We start from the raw sequence: 23,912 nt of genomic DNA, 5'->3' as shown, positions 1-23,912 counted from the left end.
AGCTTCAGAGACCGAACGGCCCCTCAGATATTGTACAATATCCGGGATTGGGCCCATAAATTTAGTCTAGCACCAGAGGAGGTATTTAAGAATATAGATACTTTGGTTCAATATCGGAGACGATTATTCTCGAAAAGTCCACAGTGGACTACGCAGCACCCTATGCGTGAAGTGCATCCCATTTACCATCCCGAGGTCCCCGAGCAGAGAGATGATAATCAGGCAATCATACGGCAAGGGATAGCGGCTAGGTTTCAGGAACAGTGGGTTTATACTCCATGGAAGAGAAGTGAGGTATTAGCGCTAAAATCACAACTACCAGATCCCCGAAAGAATCCTACTGCATATTACAAAGAACTGACTGAGGCAGCCGCTTCTGCTGTAATGACTTTAGCGGATGTTGAATTGTTCTTTGGACCGCTAGTACCGGTGGATATATGGCGACAGGTGCACGATTCTAATCATGCTGAGCTAGGTGGCACATGGGAGGAGCTAAGGGGCTGGGACCAGGACCGCAAACCAGGGGACAAACCAAGAGCGGAAATAACTTCTCTTCCAGCGAAAATAATAACTTTTATGCATTCTTTAATCCCACCCCGGAAGGTTGACTGGGACAAACTGTCGGCCTGTAGGCAAAAGAAGGACGAAAGTGTGTCCGACTTCTTTACTAGATTCGAAGAAGTTTTCATTGATTTTAGCGGGCAAGATTTGGCAACAGAAGGGGGCACGAGGTTGTTCGTTAACAGGCTCGTCACGAACCTGGCCCCGGAAATTTCAGCACGATTGGAGGCGGCAGAGAGTACCTGGACTACCTCTTCACCGTCTGTAATCCTAAGCATGGCCCAGTACTATGAACATAGAGAGAATGAAAATAAAGATAAAGTGGATAAGAAAGCTAAGGATCTGAAGACTCAAGTACTGTTACAGCAAGTGGTTCGAGGGCAAGGAGGGGGTAGAGGTAATCGGGCCCCATGACGAGAGGGGCGGGGACAGGAAGGGATTCGGGAGGAGCCCCGTCAATAGGCATCAACCAGTGTTCTTATTGTAAAGAGTGGGACACCCCGCGCCGCACGGCCACCAGCTGCTGCGTGTGCCCCTTGCCTGCCTTGTGCCTCGCTGCTGCCTCGTTTGCCGGTTGCCGGCTGCCGCCGCTGCGGTTGTTTTTGCCCTTTGTTTTGACGATAATTTGTGCCTGCTTTGTTTTACTCTGATTTTGCCCTTGTTTTTTCGATTATTTGTGCCTGTTTTGTTTTAATTTCATTTTCCCCGTGTTTTGCTTTTCCTTCCTTGTTGGCCGCCTACCTCGCCGCCCTCCGCCCTCCCTTCCCGCCAACGCCGCTTTTCCCCGCCCTTTTTCTATTCTGTACCCTCCCCGCTCCCGCCTCCCAGCTGCTCCGCCCACCCGCGCACTTCGCCTTAAATGGCGACCGTGCGAACGCGCAGCGTTGACGCGCAGCGGGCGCGCCGATGGCGCGCCAAAGGTAAGGCCGTCTGCGCCCGTCCGCGCCTGGACCGCGCCCAGGGCCAGGACCCCTGGCCCACGAAGATCCCGACCGACCCGCCTGACGTACTCCGCCGCCACCCTCGCCGCTCTCAACACCGGCCGACTCCCAGAATGCCATCAAGCCACTCCAAAACGTACCCACGGAACTTTCAGCTGCCACGCCTGCAAGTTCTCCTGCATCCGGACCTGCCCCGCACCAGCTCTCGCCAAGTCGAACACCAGCAGCACCCACCTCAAGTGCATCCTGCTCAACACCCGCTCCGTCCACAGACACACCATCGAACTCTGGAACCTCCTAGACGCCACAGCCCCTGACGTTGCTTTCCTCACGGAGACCTGGATGAACGCCTCCTCAGCTCCCGACATCGCCATCGCTATCCCAGAGGGCTACAAGATCGTCCGGAGGGACCGAAACGCCAACCAGATGGGAGGAGGCATCGCCATCATCCACAGGAGCACCATCCGTCTCACGACCAGCACCGACAACACCCTGACCAGCGCCGAACACCTGCATTTCCAGATCCACACCAACCCGAACACCACCCTCAGAGGCACTCTGATCTACCGACCCCCTGGTCCACGCACGCAATTCAGCGAGGACATCGCCGACTTCGTCAGCCCGCATGCCCTCCCCTCCGCTGACTACATCCTCCTGGGAGACCTCAACTTCCATCTGGAAAACAACAACGACCGCAACACCAGCACCCTGCTCGACAACCTCGCCAACCTGGGACTCAAGCAACTGGTGTCCACCCCCACCCACCGCGCCGGACACACACTCGACGCCGTCTTCTCATCCAGCACAGACATCGACTTCAGCCACGCCACAGAGCTTCAATGGACGGACCACAGCTGCGTCCACTTCACCTTCAAGAGAACGACAACCCACCAACACCAGCAACAGGTCGCCCGCAGAAGCTGGAACAAGATCACAGCAGTCCAGCTCGCCACCTCCCTGAGCCAGCACCCTCCTGCCAGCTCAGCGAACCCCAGCCAGGCCGCCGACAACCTCACGAAGTGGATCAGCAACTGCGCGGACGAACTCGCCCCTCTGAGGACCCCGCCTAGCAGACCCGGCAGCAAGAAGACCCCATGGTTCACCGACGAACTCAAGAGCTCCAAGAAGAACTGCCGAGCCCTCGAGAAAGTCTGGAAAAGGGAACCGACACCGGACAACAGGACCTCCTACAAACTTGCCACCCGGAAACACCACCAGCTGATCCGCGCCGCCAAGAAAACAGCATTTAAGGACCGGTTGGACAACAACGCACACAACTGCAAGGAACTCTTCAACATCGTGAAAGAGCTTTCCAACCCCAGCGCAGGAAACAACGACGTCACCCCATCGCAAGACCTCTGCAACTCCCTCGCTTCATACTTCCACAACAAGATCACGGACATACACAGCAGCTTCAACAACCAACCAACGCACACCATGACCGAACAACCACCCCCCACCACCACCCTCCACGCCTGGACCCCGATCAGCACCGAAGACACCATCCGCACGATGAACTCCATCCACTCCGGATCACCGACCGACCCCTGCCCTCACCACGTCTTCAACAAGGCCGACGCTGTCATCGCACCCCACCTGCGAGACATCATCAACACATCCTTCGACACCACCATCTTCCCTGAGAGCTGGAAACACGCCGAACTCAGCGCTCTACTCAAGAAACCAACAGCGGACCCCACCGACCTCAGGAATTACCGCCCCATCTCGCTTCTCCCGTTTCCAGCCAAAGTCATCGAGAAGACCGTCAACAAGCAGATGGCCGCCTTCCTCGAGACGAACGGATCCCTCGACCCCTCACAGTCCGGCTTCCGAGCCAACCACAGCACCGAGACCGCCCTCATCGCCGCCACCGATGACATCCGAGCCCTGATGGACAATGGAGAAACAGCGGCCCTCATCCTCCTAGACCTCTCCGCGGCATTCGACACTGTCTGCCACCGCACCCTAGTGCAGCGCCTCAGCAACGTCGGAATTCAGCAGAAGGCACTGGAATGGATCATCTCCTTCCTCGACGGAAGAACACAGAGAGTCCGCCTACCACCGTACAAGTCAGAGGCCTCCGAAGTCATCTGCGGCGTCCCCCAAGGATCATCTCTGAGCCCCACCCTCTTCAACGTCTACATGAGCCCCCTCGCAGCCATCGTACGCAAACACAACCTCAGCATAATCTCCTACGCCGACGACACCCAGCTGATCCTCTCCCTGACCAACGACCCCGCCGCCGCCAGAGCCAACCTGCACGAAGGGATGAAAGAGGTAGCCGAGTGGATGACGATCAGCCGCCTGAAACTGAACTCGGACAAGACGGAGGTCCTCATCCTGGGCTCCTCACCCTCCGCCTGGGACGACTCCTGGTGGCCTCCCGCCCTGGGCACCGCACCCAAACCGACAGACCATGCACGCAACCTGGGCTTCATCCTGGACTCCTCCCTCTCCATGACCAGGCAAGTAAACAACGTCTCCTCGGCGTGCTTCAACATCCTACGCATGCTACGGAAGATCTTCTGGTGGATCCCCACCGAGACCAGGAAGACCGTCACCCAGGCCCTCGTCACCAGCCGTCTGGACTACGGCAACGCCCTATACGCCGGTACCACCGCCAAGCTCCAGAAGAGACTCCAGCGGATCCAGAACGCCTCAGCCAGACTCATCCTCGACATCCCACGAACCAGCCACATCTCCGGACATCTGAGAGACCTTCACTGGCTCCCCGTCAACAAAAGAATCACCTTCCGCCTCCTCACCCACGCACACAAAGCCCTACACAACCAAGGCCCGAGCTACCTCAACAGCCGAGTCAACTTCTACGCTCCCAAACGCCACCTCCGATCAGCCAACCACGCCCTCGCCGCCGTCCCCCGCATCCGAAGAGCGACTACAGGAGGAAGGTCCTTCTCCCACCTGGCCGCCAAGACCTGGAACTCCCTCCCGACCGACCTGCGCCTGACCCAAGACCACCTCTCCTTCAGGAAGAAGCTGAAGACCTGGCTGTTCGAGCAGTAGCGGCACCCCCCCCCCCAGCGCCTTGAGACCCTACGGGTATGTAGCGCGCTTTATAAGTGTCACTGATTGAAAGAGGAAGGACACTGGAAAGCACAGTGTCCGTACTTGTCTGCTCAGAACGGAGCGGTTCGAGGACGAGGTAGAGGACGAGGGGGCCCCGACCGAGGTGATATGCACAGAGACGACCGGACAGGCAAGTTAGAGAAAAATCATTTCGATGATCCCCAACATAGACAGTACTATCATGGCGACTATGCAGAGGGGAATCACGATGCATACGCCCCAGCATAGGACAGCCAAGGACAGAGCGGGGGCCAAGTGTCGATTCCGGTCAATCAAAGGGGACCTTATGTGAAAGGGGAAGTATTGGGGACCTCTGAGGATTTTCTAATTGACACAGGAGCAATGAACAGTTCCGTTGCTCGATCATTGGTTCCGGGGGCGGCTCTGTCCGGGCAAAACAATGTTTCGGTGGGTTTCTCAGGAGTCCCAATCGTAAGCCCCATCTCCAAACCCCTCCCTTTCACGATCGGTCCTGCCACCATTGACACTCCTCTATTATTGACTTCGAATTGTGGGGAAAATTTGTTAGGATTGGACATGCTGAAGAAATTGAATGCAACCATACATTGTTCTGCGGATGGGGTCTATTTAACTATACGTCCCTCTGTGGCCCCCGTTAAACAATGTTTCACGAAAAATGAACGTCTCCCCCCGGAGTTCGATGGCCTACCGACTTCCCTTTGGGCTATAGGGGATGCAGATGTGGGTAAGCTGGATATCCCCCCAGTTCACATCACATTGAAACAAGGCGCGAAATTACCACGCATCCCGCAGTACAAAATAGTGCCGGCGGGAGAACGGGCTTTGTTACACATTATTCAGGACCTGATTGACAAAGGCGTAGTGGAGGAAACAAACGCCAATGTTTGTAATAGTCCGATTCTCCCGATTTTAAAAAGGAACTGTGATGATGGGGAGCCGGGTGCTGCCTACCGTTTTGTCATTGATTTGCGGGCTGTTAACAAGATAGTCGTACCACAGTACCCTGTGGTGACGGATATCACTACGATTCTTACCATGATCCCTCCGACTGCAAAATATTTTTCGGTCATCGACCTGAAAAATGCTTTCTTTAGCATTCCTATCCATCCTGATAGCAGGCAGATCTTCGGATTTTCATTATCTGGCCGAAGCTTCCGCTTCTGTCGCGCTCCACAGGGCTATACTGAAAGTCCGAGCATATATAGCCAGGCCCTCAAGGCTCTGCTGGATGACCTGGACTTGCCGGAAGGCAACGTCCTCTTGCAATATGTGGATGACTTACTCGTTGCGTCTGATACGGAAGAAGGATGTAAAGAGGCTACGATTAAGTTGTTGCACCATTTGGCTATTGAGGGAAATAAGGTATCATTATCAAAATTCCAATACTGTCGACAGGAGGTGACCTACTTAGGTCATCTCTTATCGAATGAGGGTAGACGATTAACACTTGAACGAATTACCACCATTTCTAGCATGTCTGTACCTTGCACGCAGCGTGAAGTCCGCGCTTTTCTTGGCATCACATCTTACTGTCGCCAATGGATACCTAATTTTTCACTTCTGGCTAAACCCTTGTTGCATTTGACTACTAAAGATGTGCATGAACCCCTACCCTGGATGGATGAATGTCAGCTCTCTTTTGACTCTTTAAAAACTGCTTTATGCTCCGCCCCTGTCTTGGGCACTCCAGACTATCGTAAACCTTTTGTACTATATGTACACGAGGTCGACGGCTGTTCATTGTCTGTTTTAACGCAGGCCTTTGGAGGTAAGCAAAGACCGTGCGCCTATTTGTCAGCGACATTGGATAATGTTGCAAGAGCACTTCCTAGCTGTCTGAGGGCTACGTCTGCTGTAGCAGTGGCAATCCGGCAGTCAGAAGGACTCGTTTTAAATTCCAATTTGACCGTAATGGTGCCGCATGCAGTGGACACCTTATTAAACAAAACGAAAACGCAGCATCTTACTAGTGCACGTCTCACCGGGTATGAGCTGACCTTATTTGCACCACATATTACGATCACTCGATGCGCAACCCTGAACCCAGCCACATTATTGCCACTCCCTACGAGTGGACAGGACACTGATCTGCATGATTGCATATATCGCACTGAAGAAGAAACCAAGGGTAGGATTGACCTTACGGACACACCCTTGGATCACCCTCAGGGAGAGCTATATGTGGATGGCTCTTGTTTTAAACTAACAGATGGCACAACGACAGCTGCATATGCGATCACTACCCTAAAAACAGTTGTTGAAACACTCCGAGGACACCACCGATCAGCTCAAGCTGCTGAACTTATGGCCTTGTTGCGAGCCTGTGAGTTGAGTGAGGGACTTGAGGTCAATATCTACACAGACAGCCAATACGCCTTTGGCGTGGCCCATAGTTTTGGGTGGCTGTGGAGGGAGAGGGGCTTCCTTACTTCACATGGTCAGAAAATACAGAATGGACAGCTAGTTTTGCGGTTGTTAGATGCTCTTACTCTGCCCAAAAAGGTACCTATCATTAAATGTAGCGCTCACAAAGCAATTGTGGACGAGGTCGGGGAAGGCAATGCTTTTGCAGACGAGGTGGCCAAACAGACAGCACAGTCCCTGATGTCCCCCATGTACGACAACTTCTCTGCCAGATGGGTGGGGGGGGACTCTGACTTATTTGATAATACTATGGAAAGTGTGAGAATACTGCAGAAGGAAGCTACCTCCGCAGAATTAGAGAGATGGGAAAACGAGGTAGGGAGATTGGATGAAAATGATTGTTGGATTGATTTGACAGACAAACAAAGATGGCTACTGCCTAATGCACTAGTACAGGCTGTTGTAACCATGGCACACGGACCCGCACATGTAGGAGCAAAAGTATTTGTGGGCTACTGGACCCAGTTTGGAATAACCCAAATATCCAACGGACGGCTGTCCGCTTGGTCCAATATTGCATGGTCTGCTTACAGCATAATCCAGGAAAGGGAGAGAATGTCTTGAGCGGAAATTTTGCACCACCCACATTGCCCTTTGAAGTGCTCCAGATGGATTATATTCATATGGAGCGCGTCAACAATTTAAAGTACGTTTTGGTAGTGGTCTGTGCATTTAGCAAATGGGTTGAAGCATACCCTACCAGGGAAAATACAGCTCTGGCGACTGCGAAGGCTCTCTTGAAGGAATTTGTGCCTCTCTTTGGATTGCCTCGCTTGATCTGGTCGGACAACGGGGGACACTTTCATGGGGCCCTTGTTCAGCATATCTGTGAGGGTCTACACATTAAACAGAAGTTCCACGCTGCCCGGCACCCCCAATCAGCAGGGCTCGTAGAAAAGTACAATGGCATTTTAAAATTGAAAATGGCAAAAATACAGGAGAGCACGGGGTTGAGATGGCCTGACACTTTGCCCTTAGCCCTTATGTCTTTACGTGTCACCCCACACTCCCGATCTGGCCTTTCCCCCTATGAGATACTGTTTGGTAGGCCTGCTAACGTGTGGGGGTTCCTAGACCTCGTTCTTTTGCAGATATTGAATATCCTATGTTGATTGATTACCTTTATGCTTTGACTAAAGACCTTCGTTCTGTTCATCAGCAGGTAGCTTCTGTACTGCAGCCGCTGCAGAGGGCCCCGGTCATCGTTTACAGCCTGGTCAGTGGGTCTTGGTCAAAAAGTTCGAGCGGAACACCAGCTTGGCTCCTAGATGGTCTGAGCCACGGCAGATTTTGTTGGCTACCCGGACGGCGGTTAAAGTGGATGGACGCAAGCATTGGATACATGTTTCGCATCTCAACCGACTACCACTTCCACTTCCTGGTGAGCCGCCACGCCGAGGGGGAATTCTGACACAGGAACCTGAAAGAGCTGATGCATTTGTACCCTTTTCTGATGCCGGTTTGATTGAACCAAGGCTAGAGGAGGGATCGACGAGATCAGATGACTTGGTCTCCACTGAAGTTGCAAGTGAACGTGCAATAGCTTCAAATCCTGTTTCAAGTACCCCTGTAGACAAAACCTCACAGGTGCGGAAAGCCCCGGGTGTGCTCTTTTCGGACCCTGAAGTGCCGGGTAATGAGCGATACAATCTCCGGCCCAGGAAGCCAGCACACGGCGCCTCAGACCCCTTTCTTAGGAGATAAGGAAAGACTCGATTGCTTAGACAGGGTTTGCTAGACTACAGGTCTGGGGTGCTGAGCGAGACACTGGACTGAACCCGTTGAGAGCTGGAACTTTGATCATTGTGCTCTGTTCAGAAAGAAGATTCTGTTCAGCAAGACGGTTTTTTTACTTCGGGATAGGGATACGAGTCTGCCTGTGAGACTCTGACGGACGCAGGAAAGAAGAACCCTCTGGCAGGTTGGACTGCTAGGCCTACTTTTGGACTTTTAGCTAGCAATGCACCCTTTTGGTCGCATTATCGTAGAAGAAGAATTTCCTATTGTACCTCGACACGTACCTTTTTATGAACCTATGTTTTCCACATGGACCACGAAGGTCAAAATAGCATTTGTTGTAATTATAACTGTTATATTAGCTGTGTTCATGGGCCTGTTCGTATATTTAGAACATGAATACCCGTTACAGAAGTTTTTGCCGACAACTGTTGTACCCCCTGAACATTTCCTGTTTACCCTAGCACCTCACAAAGAAAGACATCGCCAGAAATATGCTAAAAATTTATTCATAGAAATGCTGCACCAGACGCACAATGTTACTAACTCTACGGATTGCTGGGTCTGTGGGCTCCTACCATCTGTAGTGCACAATCATGATCTGTTTCTCTCCCGTCCTCTGTCTTATTTGGGTAGTTGTGAAGCTTGGTACAAACTGTTTCTGGCAATATACCGGCATTGGGGTGAGCATCACAGGGATTTCGATGTCAATGAACATAATATCATTCTTGACTATGTTCGAGCACACTATGCTTTCAACCGAACGGGCAATGGGGATCAGGTGACAATTGACCCACAGGGCTGCATACAGCTGTATTTAGCAGTAATGAACAAAACTTGGTTGCAAGATGAACTGTATGACTTTAAGGATTTTAATGCCACGCAATACTTTCAGCTTTTCGTTGAACGAAATGTTACCAGAGATCGTACTGTACCCATCCCTATTTTGAATGTTTCTGCAGGATTTTGTGTGCAAGGGGTGGGTAGGATACAAATGGGAAATAGCATTTGCAATTATACTTATCGACTACAGAAACGTATTAGTCCTCCTTTGATTACCCCACACAATGTGTATTTTGTGTGTGGGGAGCACGCTTACACCTGGTTACCACGGAATTGGGCGGGACGTTGCTATCTATCTTTTCTTTTTCCTCCTGTTTATGTGGCCCCCTCCAATTATCACAAGACGCATCAGCTGTACCCAGTACGATCCCGTTCTGAGAATACGGCTGCCACTGTAGCAAGTACAGCGGTAACCAGCCCTACAGCTGTGATCTCTGGCAATTCCAATACCGCGTTCTTATACAGATCACGTAGGCAGCTTGATATGACTGAAGTTGATCAAACAGATACCTCCTTGCAGCAATTCACGGATTTCAGTAAGGGTTTAGCACCCTTCTGGGGGCCTATCTTTAATAGTAGGGAAATTAGGAGATTGTCTAGAATAGTGGAGAATGTTATTAATATCACCACTGATATCTTAACGAACCTCACCGTGGAGCTTCAGGCTACGAGACTCGTAGCGCTTCAGAATCGGATGGTTTTAGACGTTATCTTGGCTGATCGGGGTGGAGCATGCCGCGTCATCGGCAGTTCTTGCTGCGTTTATATTCCTGACTCCGCCCCCTCGGTCCATCTAGCCATCCAAAAGCTGCACCGCATTGCCTCTGAAATGCATACTGAAAATGGGTCCTGGTCATTGTCAGGTTGGTTTTGGGGACTCTTGTCCACGTGGGGATGGAAGCTGATGTTGATCTTAGGCGGTGCTGCTGGCATCATCTTTACGTGTTGTGTCTTGCTACAGTGTGGTCCAGCCTGCTGCTCTTACTGTGCTTCCCGTGTTACCAAACTGTGCGTTCCAACCCCTGTCCCTATTAAAACTCAAATGTTGCAGCAGGAGATACATGACATGATGACCATTGATGAAGAAATATTTGAAGATTAGCTGTTTGTCTTTTGTTTAGCTACACCACGCTAAAAGGAGGGTTTGAGGGATCAGAATCGATTTCTGATCACGTTGTATTGATAATCGATATGCTAGGATTAGCATGGTGTCCCTAAACCCTACACTTTAGGCACGCATATAGTAGCATAGCGGTATTTTCCTTAATTTAGCTTCACACCACGTTACGCTATATGAATACCATATTATGGCCTCACATAATGTCGTGCATACACAGGCCCTATTCTCATTTTAGCCCTGAAGTCCTGCTCCTGGGAAAGAAACCAACTGTTGCAGAAACTGCTGTTTCAGCTCGTTAGAACCGACAAGGTTGTAGTTAGCTGAAGAAGGGCCGATAAGCACATCCCGGGAGGGGTGCAGGGTGGACCGTCTCTGGGAAGACAGAAGGGAGTCACCCATCTGACCTTGCTAAATCCTGCCTGAGCGAAACCAGGAGCTCTTTGTATGCCTTATATGGGTTTTCCTTTTTTCTGTACCAGCCTGTACCAATTTGTATTTTTCCATGTTGGGCCATGATGATGCCAACGCAACTGTATATATGTGATGTGCTGACAATGTGCCAGTAGTCTTCTTGGCGGACCTCGTGGGTCAGGTCGCAAGGAGCTCCCATGGCAGAGTTTGTGTTTGTGTAATAAACGCTTGAACCTTCTGCACTGCCGACCGACTGATTATTGGTAATGGGAAGGGGATTCTGTAATGTAATGTTTATTGTTGGGAGGTGGTAATATAATTTTCGGTACCTCATTACCACCGCAGCTGCATCACTAGTCTAAGTGTGTAGGTGCTGCCCGTCCTTACTACTCCCCTAAGGTCTTTTGTTGTTGCGATGTTCCGTTCCCTTTGCATCTATTTCTCTTTTGACCTTTTGTAGGCTTCGAGTGCCCTAGGCCTTACTACTTCATATTTTCATGTACTTTTATGTTATCTTTGCCAGTATTCACACGTTCTTTAGGTGCCCGGATTGTTTGAGCCATTGTGGTGTCTCTTAGGGTGGTCCACGTGGGAACATGTCCTTCCTTCCTTTTTTACTGTTTTCCTCGCTGTTCGTTGTGGGTTTCCTGAGCCCCACCCACCATTTATCAATGTGTGGTAGTGGACGGGCTTAATACCGCATTACGTGGTGTCTGTTCGGATGCTGCATAAGTAATAAACCCAGTGCTTGCATGCTGTTTTGTGCAGGTACCAACCTCAGTTTTGAATTTTTCCCCTTTTCTCTGCAAATATTCGATGCGTTGCGGGCCCCTTGTATTTCCGCCCCTCACTTCTAGATGCGGTCTTCCCTCAGTGCCCTCACTTCTAGATGCGGTCTTCCCTCAGTGCCGGCACTCCTTATCCTGTAGTTTGATCTATCGGGGCATTCTCCCCGGTCAACCTGTGCACAAGTTGCAGTCGTGTAGTGGCCACTCACCACGATCACCAGCGGGCCGCTTCTTTCCTTTTCGCCAGACACCGGATCTCAACCTCCACGCGCCATTGGCCCTCTGGATACCAGCCGACCTCCCGGCTCCCCGGCGTGTTCTCTCCAAATCAGACCCTGTTGCACTACTTACTCGACTCCTCAGCTCTCAAAATGGAGCCGTCTGGCTCCGGGGAGCCCACCGCTCATCCCTTCGTTCTCTGCACGTTTGGCTGCCCTCTGTTTTATTTAGACATCAGGGAGGGTAGGCGCTGTGTTCTGATGACTTGTGGACCGTTTTTCAGAGCAGGATTTGGTAGCATTTTGATAAAATCAACAGGCTGTCAAGAGGAGCTCCGATGAGTACGTTTACGCGGCCATCATGTTAGTCCTCTCCCCCTCCTGTTGTAAACCTATATAAAGTGCTGTTTTTGAGATATGTGCCAGACGTATCACAGATTTTTCACAGACTTCTATCTTGCACATCAGTATGATGGATTGCTCTTTGACTTTGTAGTTAGAATATCTGCCAGACTTTACATTGCTTTCTCCATGAGCATAATTCATGTCAGTACTCAAATTGATCCTAAATGTATAACTTTTATCTTGATTTTTTATATTGATGCTGAATTGAATTTACTAACTATTTGTCCTTTTGTTTTCTTTATGATTTAGATTTTAAATTAACATTTGTGGTTTGGACTTTAAATCTTTTCTGTGTACATTCTCTTGTGTGAATGTTTTTAGGTCCCTTGACCTTTGGTACTCACAGTCATCAGTATTTTCAATATGAAATCAATGTTAAAGGCAATTCGAGCACTAGTAATTCCAAAAGAATTATATGGCACAAAATACTTATTGTTCATAAAATATGTAAGTATCTGTCAAGGACTGTAAGTTGATCTGCTCTGTTGAGCACCCTACTTGATTGCATGAAGAAACAGTGATTCCTCCCAGCAGCCACGGTACCATAATCTATAGAACAATAAGGCAGAAATGTAGAGCATGTCAATTGTTGATTACACTTGTTTTACTATTCTGTGTTCGCTAAGTCTCCCAATAAAATTGGTACCTCACTTGTGTGGGTAGGCCTAATGCCTGCGTCAGGAATCGGCCCAAAATGCAATGTGGACACATCACATTTTTCCATTAAAAACTGACCTTTTTTTGTAATGTCCCTAGCTGTGGATTTTGAACCCTACCTCAGGCGGCACCTATGGAAACCTAGCAAACCTGTACATTTTTTAAAACTAGACAGCCAGGGGAAACCAGAATGGGATGACTTATGAGGCTCTCACTAGGTCCTGTTACTCAGAATCCCTTGCATGCCTCAAACCTTGTCAAATAGAACACATTTTCCTCATATTTCTGTGATGGAATGTTCTGCAATCTGAGGGGAGCCACAAACTTCTTTCTACCCAGCTTTCCCCCAAGTTTTCCAATATAAATGGTACCTCACTTGTGTGGGTAAGCCTTGTGCCTACGACAGGAAACAGCCCACAACGCAACATGAACATATCACATTTTTCCATTGAACACTGTCCCTTTTTTTGCAATGTGCCTAGCTTGGGATTTTGGACCCTAGCTCAGCAGGCACCAAGGAAAATCTGGCAGACCTGCAAATGTTTTAAAACCAGACACCAAGGAGAATCCAGGTTGGGGTGACTTGTGTGGCTCTCACCAGGTTCTGTTACCCAGAATTCATCACAAACGTTACATTTTGTTAAAAAGAACTCATTTTCCTCACATTTCTGTGATGGAAAGTTCTGGAATCTGTGAGGAGCCATCCACCCACTCAGGATTTCCCCAAGTCTACTGATACAAATGGTACCTCACTTGTGTGTACCCGTATAAACAATCCACAATTCAACGTGGCACATCACATTTTTCTAGTGAAAACAGACCCTTTTTTGCAATGTGCCTAGCTATGGATTTTGGACCTTAGCACTGCCGGCAGCTAGGGAAACCTAGGAAACCTGTAAATGTGTTTACACTAAACTCACAGGGGAATCCAGGGCTTAGATGTGAATCTTTCCCTGTATGCACTCTCAAGCGACACACATAGTCAGTTGAGCTCTCACACAGCATGTAGAGCTTGATGCCATAGCAAGCTGGTTTGCTATGAATGTACTGCCAGAATAGCAGTCGCCATTTAAACAAGATCGAGGACTCATCGATAGCTATATTCTTCTAGGATTATAAACCTCTAGAAACCTGGCAGAAAAATGTTCCACAACAGGCAAAATTTTGAACAACCTGTCATGGTCTGGATGGTCCCGGGGCAATGCATCAGAATTGTCATTGAAATACAGCATGCGCTGCAGAGCTTTCATGTCTTTAAGGATAGTCTCATTGATGGATATCCCATTTTTACATACATCATCCCATCCACACAGCAATAATGAATAAAGACGTCCCCAGGCACAGCAGATTTTTTCTGTATAAGGGTCACCACTTTTTTCATCGTTGGTCAACAGCAAGCTGTGCATGATCACACTTGTTTAGGAAAGCATCGGTGACTGTTTTCAAAACATTTATGATTGTTTTCAAAACATCCATGGTTGTTTTCAAAACATATTGATTCTAGAAAAAACCCTGGAGTGATCACTTTAGTATAAAAGCCCCTCACTCCCCCCTACAAATTAGAGGAGAATTCCTTCAATGCTGAGACGGGGGTCCTGCATGCCGAATCTCCAACGAGCAGCGGTCTGACAACCTGGATTGAGCACACCGATGCTCCGTTGGCCTCTATATGATCGATAACTGGAACATCTCAATATTCCCAGACTTCAGAGCAGCATTAGAGGCTGGCAGGGTCTCATTTCTGGAAGTTAAGAGAGCCCCCTGGGATAGTGAGGTCCAATACTCCCTGATATTCCCGTCAAAACTGCATATAGCCTCTGGAGGTACCACTAATTTTTGTGAGAACCCAGACAAGGCATGGAACTGACTGAAGGCCCACAGAGCGGGGAAAGACCTCCCCCCTTGAACAAAAGGCCCCCACCGAATGGGATGAAGACACAAAGGTGCATATGACGCATGCCTAGAAGAGACTGCAGCAGAGGTCCATCCCCGTTGCAAACAGAGGTCGAGAGGGCAGCTGCCCTAGAGGCATAGCAGACATCGTACAAGAACACAAACAAACAATAGACATTGACTCTACCTCCGACCGGAAGGCGACACAGTCAGGCTCAGTGTCATCATGGGGAGACGATATAAGCCTCCCCTCAGTCACACCGCAGACAGCAGATGACATTGCATAATATCCTTTTGCCGTGCTGTACTTGAATGGCTAGAATGGCTGGGTGGTCTTGAGGGGGTCTGAATTACATTACCTGGGCATTGTCTGCGAGTGCTGGGCGAGTCAGGGGGAGCCGGGCTACCTAACACTGAGGTTATTGATACATGGCTAACACCAGACAGGGAGTGACTTTCATGTCCTGGAATATTAGAGGAACAGGCTCTGCTAGTAAGAGGCATAATATCCATAGATACCTTTGCAGGCGAGGTGTGCAAGTTGTTATTTTAAGAGACCCAATTGGTTGAAGCTGAGGTGGATAGACTGAGACGTAGGTGGAGTGAACAGCTAGATGCTACTTCCTACTCAGCGTATGCCAGGGGAGCCTTAATTTGGGTGAGAGCAGGTGTCCCTTTTGAATATACCCGCTCCAAGGTGGATAAAGACGGTAGATTTGTTTTAATGCTCGCAGTCCTACCATGACGTATGTATGACGTAGGGGTTTGCAGAGACCACAGAGAGGGGGAGGAGGGCAGCCCGGAGAAGCCGCATATAACGATAAGTGTTTTTTTATCTTATATATATATTTTTTTTAAATATTTGTCGGGTGGAGACACCGAGCGGAGCAGAGTTTTTTCCCAAATCCGTGGAATTCCACATAGAGCAACTATACAAGCTCTGCCCAGGCCTGGAATACAGATCTTTCACCAATTAAAGGACCTTCAAGAGGCCAATTTAGGGAAGGCCTTGCGAACGCTGAAGGCTTGAGTAGAATTTTGGTAGCATTTAAACCACCTGTGATGGCCAGGGTAGCACTAAATAAAATGGTCATGCTCCCACGGCTGCTTTATGTTTTTGTGAACCTCCTAATACAGGTGCCATCCACATGGTTTAAACGACTGGATACACTGGTACGTAACTTAATCTAGAATGGTGGCCGCAGGAGATTATTGCTGGCCAGTTTGGAAACAATAGGGCTCATAATCAAGGAGGGGAGCCTGGAAACCTGTTTACTCACCCCTCAGTTGGCAACTCGAGACCCAGGATACTGCTCTCCTCAGTGCTGAAGGGCTGGCACAGATGCGTCTCAAAGACTAAAAGAACAATACTGTATGCACCTGCATTGCCACTGGTTGGCCTCACCATGTTGAGCCTCCTGTCCACTTCGCTACGGGACAGATAGGACTTGGATAGATGCAGAAATTAGTACAGTGGGCAATTTCTGGGTGCCCTAATTCCACTGGAAGACCTGATGGAACAATATGGCTTACCCTCTGTGGCAGTTACTTACATATAAAGTGCTAGTGCAGACATTGGGTGATCTATGGGCAGGAGACAGGGAAGAACCTGTAACACACGAGGTCCTGCAATTATTTGTCACGTTGAGGTCGACTAGACATCCGGTAACGTGGATCCATAAAACCTTGGCGGCAATGATGCGCCCCCGTTGTCTAGAATTTTAACCTCCACATGTAAGTTCTCCAGAAATGCAAGGTTAAAATACATTCAATTCAACTATATCCACATGATGAATTTGGACAACAGTAACATCTTTTAAAAACTTTATTTTAATTTTTGGGCATTTCTCTGCTTTTTAAAACATTTGGGTGTGTGGAGTCTATGTGAGAGTGCCACGCTTACCTGTGCTTGATCATCTGGCCTACCTACCTCGGTCCGACGCGGTGTTTGCCGTTGGGCGGAGGACGGGGGAGACAGAGATAGGTACTTTCGGTTGGGGAGTGCAGCCGTCTAGTTGCTGGGCGGGCTCTGCTTTAAATTCAACATACCCCAGCGGCCGCGCAGTCAAAGGTGCACCAAAGGCAAGCCCTTCTGCACCCGTCCACGGCCGACCGGGGCAAGGCAGGATTTGGTTCAAGATGCCATTATAGTTCCCAGAGCCTCCGCGCTCTCTATCCAACTCTGGATACTAAATGTAAGCCCAGCATTAATGGAGAGGGCTGGCAATGTAACTACTGCTCATTTAGGGCGGAAGAACAAGTTGACATCAGGAAGGGAAGCCCCATACTTAGGCTAGCGCTAATTAACTATAGATCCCTGAGAAAGCATAGAACTGAGATCTACGACCTATTATCGGAGGGTCAAACCGTTGTTATGTTTCTTACTGAGACATGGCTGGATGCTGACTCTGCGCCTGAAATTCTGGAGGCACTCCCTGGTGGCTATGGGATTAGGAGAGTGGACTGTCAGGAAGGGGAGGGGGAATCGCAATCATCCATAAGCATGATATTCGGTGCTCCCTTGTACCTGCTGACATAGCTGATGGTGAGGCTGGTTTATTCACTATCAGGCTAGCCACTATGTTATGAAGGGGCTATTGATTTATAGACCCCCGGGACTACATTCGCGTTTCATACCCAGCCTTGTTGACTATCTCATTCAACCAGCTCTCCGGTACGAAAAGCTACTGGTGCTGGGGGATATAAATCTGCATTTTGATGATGCACTCGACTCCGGGGCACATGAGCTGCGCCTGGAAGTTGAAGTGCTGCAAATTAAAATCTGAACTCCCCACTCATAAATTGGGCCACTTACTTGACCCTATTTTCGCTAATTGGGATGCATTGGAAATGAGGCCTCCACTGGTGCTGTGGTCTGATCATTTTCTGATCACGTTTGTGATAAAGCTCCCCATGCAAAAAAAGCAGGAGAAAGCTAAGTCTGATATAAAGAAAAGGAAGTGGGTGGGCTTTTCGCAAGGGGCCTTTAATCTGGCCTTATTAAGGGATGGTCCCCCTTCTGGCCGGGATGTAATGGGGTGTGTAAAGCTCTCGAGAGGCGCATAACTGCCGCTTTTGACTGCACTGCACCCTGATCAACGAAAATATCGACAAACAGGTGTAAATCAGCCCCTTGGTTTAGCAAAGTGCTACGAGCAGCTAAATCAACTTGTAAACAATTAGACAAGCGCTGGAGGAAGCATTTCTCAGTCGACCTGGAAGTAGGATATAAAGTCAGCCTTAAGAACTACCACGCGCTCATTAGAAAGGCAAAGGCAGTTTATTTTAATACAAGGATCCAAACAGCGGAGATCTCTACAAAAGAGCTGTTCAAGATCTTTAAAGAGATATCCTCCTTGGCATCCGTTGCAGCGCCTATTGCGGGCTCTGAAGAGTCATGCAATAGAGTTGCTGAATATAAGATAAGGTTGAGAGGATTTATTCCTCTTTTCCTGATTCTGCTCTTGAGGGAAAAAGAGTGGAAAAGGAATGTGTGGTCGTGTCTGAAATACAGGCTCTCCATAAATTCCCTGTGCCCTCTCAGGACATTCTTAAATAGGTGGCGACCTGCATTAAGTCAGGCTCGCCTAGGGACCCAGCCGAGGGTGCTTAGAGGCAGTATTGACGTACTTGAATCTTTTATGCGACATCTTTTAGAACTGTCCTGTAACTCTGGAGTGGTCCCGGAAATGTGGAAGGAGGCTGTGGCACTTCCTTTACAGAAGAAACCACATACTAGCGCTGATCAGCTCGATAATTTGCGGCCCATCTCCCTGCTTCCATATTTTGCAAAGGTTGCGGAAAAGATTGTAAACACTCAGCTCACTGCACATATTTGTACCAACAACCTTCTTTATTCCTCCCAGTCTGGCTATCGAGCTTTGCATTCCACTGAATCTACTCTGCTTTACTCCACTGAGACCATCAGGAAGTATGTGGACGAAGGACAGACAGTGGCCCTAATTCTTTTAGACTTGAGTGCCGCGTTTGACACTGTTGCTCACCATACCTTGCTTCATGACCTAGCGAGAGGGGGTGTAACGGACGGAGCACTAAAGTGGATGGAATCCTTGGTGCACAGACATAATATCGACTCCAAAATATCGTTTGGACAGAATATCGAGTTTGAAATATCGTTTGGACAAAATATCGACAGGACAGAATATAGACAGCCAAAATATCGTTTTTAAGGTAAGTGAAGTAATATCGACTGTAAATAATATAGAAAGTGAAAATATCTAAGTATATAATCTAGATAGTAAAAAATATCGTTTTTTAAATAATATTTAATTATTTATAGTGTTTTTTATGTTATAATATGTGTGAAAAGTGTCATTTTATGTTATAATTATTTTTAATTAATGATTTTTTTTTAATTATTGTGTAATTTTATTCTGTAGCGGGTTGTGGGTTTATAGGGGAATAGGGTGGGAAGTAATTTAATTATAATTAATTAAATATGTAAATTTATTAATTGGTAGTAATATTTAATTAATTGGTAATTAAATAATATTTGTTAATTATTAAAAATTTATTTGGTAATTAATTTAATTGAATTGATCAATTGCTAATTGTGTAAATTTAAATAATTTATTTCCTGTAGCGGGTTGTGGGTTTATAGGGGAATAGGGTGGGAAGTAATTTAATTATAATTAATTAAATATGTAAATTTAATAATTGGTAGTAATATTTAATTAATTGTTAATTAAAAATATTTGTTGATTAATTAAAATGTAATTGGTAATTAATTTAATGTAATTGATTAATTGCTAATTATGTTAAATTAAAGGGGTATTTTTAGGGTTCAGGGTCAGTTTTTGGTTTTTGGGTGAAGGGGTATTTTTAGGGTTCAGGGTCAGTTTTTAGTTTTTGGGTAAAGGGGTATTTTTAGGGTTCAGGGTCAGTTTTTAGTTTTTGGGTAAAGGGGTATTTTTAGGGTTCAGGGTCAGTTTTTAGTTTTTGGGTAAAGCGGTATTTTTAGGGTTCAGGGTCAGTTTTAAGTTTTTGGGTAAAGGGGTATTTTTAGGGTTCAGGGTCAGTTTTTAGTTTTTGGGTAAAGGGGTATTTTTAGGGTTCAAGGTCAGTTTTTAGTTTTTGGGTAAAGGGGTATTTTTAGGGTTCAGGGTCAGTTTTTAGTTTTTGGGTAAAGGGGTATTTTTAGGGTTCAGGGTCAGTTTTTAGTTTTTGGGTAAAGGGGTATTTTTAGGGTTCAGTGTCAGTTTTTAGTTTTTGGGTAAAGGGGTATTTTTAGGGTTCAGGGTCAGTTTTTAGTTTTTGGGTAAAGGGGTATTTTTAGGGTTCAGGGTCAGTTTTTAGTTTTTGGGTAAAGGGGTATTTTTAGGGTTCAGGGTCAGTTTTGGGTTTTTGGGTAAAGGTTTTTTTTTAGGGTTCAGGGTCAGTTTTGGGTTTTTGGGGCACAGGGGTACAGTGTAAAAATAAAGTAAAATTAAATGTACATTAAATTAATTTAATGAAATGAAATTAAATTAAATTATATTAAATTAATTTTAAATAATTTAAATAAAAAAAATTATTATATACTTACCAATACTTACGTTGTAATGGTAGTGCGTTGTAAAAGTTGCATTGTAACGTCATATATCCACTGTTGCACTCTTTTGAGTGGGAATAGTAATTTTAACCCCTACGCTATCCAACGCTTTCCCTACAGTTGCACCCACTGGAGTGGGAATAGTAATTTTTACTCTTTTGTATTTGTACGTTAATAATATTGGCTATTATTTAATTACATTTTGTTACTATATATATATATGTTTTAAGAAATATGATTAAAAAAATATTCTTTTTTTACTTTCAATAATTATTTAATTATTAAAAGGTATTTTAAGTATTAAGTATATTTTAGTAATTAATTTTTTATATTAATGTAATTAAACATTGTTTTTATTAAAGTCGATATTTTTTACAACTATATTTTTGTAAACGATATTTTTAACTCGATATTTTTGTACTTACCTGTTTGTAGATAGAAACTCGATATTTTGTCTCTCGATATTTTGTCAACAATATTTTTGTTGGTCGATATTCTGTCCCTCGATATTATTTCAGTGATCCGGAATCCTTATTATCTGAGCATAGCTTTTCAGTTATGCAGGGCAGCTTCTGCTCTAGAAGCATCAAGCTGACCCAGGGGGTGCCTCAGGGCTCCATTTTGAGCCCAACTCTATTAAATCTTTATATTGCCCCCCTGGCTAAAATCTCAGATAAATTTGGGATTAATGCCCTGTCCTATGCTGATGACACCCAGCTGGTGGTCTCTCTGACCCAAGCCCAGGCCGGTGCTGCCTCCAACTTTGTATCCTGCCTTCAAGAACTGGCGGGCTGGATGGAAAACAACTGCCTAAGGCTGAATGGCAGCAAGACCGAGGCAAGGCTCCATCAGTATGGTCTTCGGCGTGGTGGCACCAGTCACTGGGCCCTACCCCCATACCTTGTGAACAAGCTAAGAACCTTGCGGTTTGGGTGGATAATAAGCTGTCCTTCAACTACCACATCGGGCGGGTGGCAGGCGCCTGCTTTGGCATTTTGAGGAGACTTCGGAAAACCCTTGACGCCCTCCCCACGGAATCTAGAAAATCCTTGTTCATGCGCTGGTAACCTCTCGCCTAGACTACGGCAATCTTTTGTATCTGGGTGCAACTGTCAGATGCCTGCGGCGCTTGCAATGCATCCAGAATGTAGCAGCAAGATTAGTCCTCATGCTCCCTAAGAGTGCCTCAGCGACAAGTGCGCTGGCTTCTTTGCACTGGCTCCCTATCCGGGAGAGAGTGAAATGCAAGGCTTTGTGTGTGAGCCATCGTATTTTACAAAGAAAATGGCCCACATACTTGCATGATTTTCTAACTCCCTATGCATCAACTAGACTGTTAAGGTCCAGTGGGAAAGGCAGGGTTTATGTCCCCAAAATTAAAACAGCCAGGATGGGTGGACACTCGTTCTGTTATCTAGCAGCCCAGTTGTGGAATTTGCTTCCTCAGGCACTCCGGCTGGAGTGTTCTGAACCCATCTTCAGGAAAGGTCTGAAGACGCATCTATTTCCGGCTCCTTAAATATTGCTTGCTGCTGTTTCTATTGTTACCGCAGCGCGGGGACACTTTGGCCAGGCGCTTTACAAATGTAAATATTATTATTATTATTATTATTATATGGAGGTAAACGTCAATCTTGCCCTAGATGCGACAACCCGGATGCCAACTTCACTCACATGGTATGAAGTTTCACAGCTATAGGAACCTTTTGGGAGAGCGTAGTAAAAGCCTTGACGGTAACCCTTGGACGGCCCCTTTCCTGCACCTTGGAAACCTATATTTTGGCGCTGTGCCCAAGACCGACCCCAAAAAAAGTTGGAACACGATTCATAGATCTTGCACTAGCGTTAGCAAAGAGACGAGTAGCTATGGCATGGAAGTTGGCCGAGGGTACAAACCTGGAGGGAAGACGTCACGAAGTGGGCGAAGCGGAGAAACAGCCACTGACCTGAGAAGAGGTTAGAGGTATGCGAATCAGACCAATAGTAGATTGATGGACAGAAGTCCTGGTAACATGGATCCACCCGGAGATAGATAGGGAAGAGGACTCTATAGACAGCAGTGATGAGCTGGGGAGCGGACAAAACACAGCACATGAGAGACGGTCAGAGGGGGAAACCTCGAACTAGCGAGAGACCCTTAGTTCAGTAAATGAGGTAACCACATACAGCTCCTAGGTCAAGAAGAGAAGAGCCAAATAACCCACAAAAATAATATATCCAAAGAAGCCGAGTTTCTGAACAATATTACATACCCCCCCAGAGGAATGAGTTACTGCTCCCCCCCCCCCCCCTCCCCATAGGCAGCTAGCCAGGAAATATATGTTCCGACTATCCTAGAAAACCCGACAAAGAGCAACAACGCAATGAGTAAAAGTGAAATGATAACTCCATTAAAAAGCAGTAAATACCCCCCCCCCCTTTTCTAGGTTTTTCTTTTTTTTCTCCTTTTGGATTTTGTTTATTCCTTGCCAAACAGTGTGGTCTAAGTTTAGACATTGAAAAAGCTGAAATACTGTTCTTTCCTCTTACTTATTCCTTTTGTATATATACAATTGGGAACTGGGTATCTCCTATATTATTGATCATAGGGCAGACATAAACCTCACATCCATTTCCTGCGAGGAACTTCGCAATTATTACTCTCAGGGAAGGTTGATGCATAGGTTGTGAGGGGCCACCCACCCAGAGATACGGATAAACGCGAGAAGGGGGTCTGTAAAAAAATCGATTTCTTCTCTGATATATGCTGTATGTTACTATATTGTCATATGCTGCTTATGAAAATGCCTATAAAAAGATTCTTATAAAACAAGGTCTTAGCACACTCATCACAGTCACATTAATGGTCATCTTTCATCTATTAGAGGGGTCTGTTTAGCTGCACGTGGAATGTTTCTGTCAAACGTCGAGTCTTAAGGAAGAAAACGTTCTCCACATCTCATTTCTCATCAACAGTGGTTCTAGAATGTATCACAAAGAGTATCGGAGAGACCACATAAAAGGCATAGTATGAGGAGGGTAATGCAGGGAGAGAGAGCTAGATCAAGACAAGATGATGTAGAATATAGGCGCCTTTGTCAAATTCCTAGTGGTTTGCAGAAGGACTTTCAAGTCAGCGAAGGCTGTATTTTATGTTAAAACCAAGTTGGTTTTAGCAGGTTGATGTAGGCAAAGCCCATATAAAATAAAGCACTGGCAAAGCCATTTAAAGCTAGTATGAAGGTTAATTTTTTTATTTGGCAAGCATTTGCTACAAAAATAGAGACACAAAGAAATCATTCCAATGACCAAATG

The sequence above is a fragment of the Lissotriton helveticus genome, chromosome 2_1 (genome assembly GCF_964261635.1).
Source record: "Lissotriton helveticus chromosome 2_1, aLisHel1.1, whole genome shotgun sequence".
NCBI classification, from domain to species: domain Eukaryota; kingdom Metazoa; phylum Chordata; class Amphibia; order Caudata; family Salamandridae; genus Lissotriton; species Lissotriton helveticus.
The sequence above is the reverse complement of the archived record's forward strand: the minus strand, read 5'-3'. Positions refer to the sequence as shown.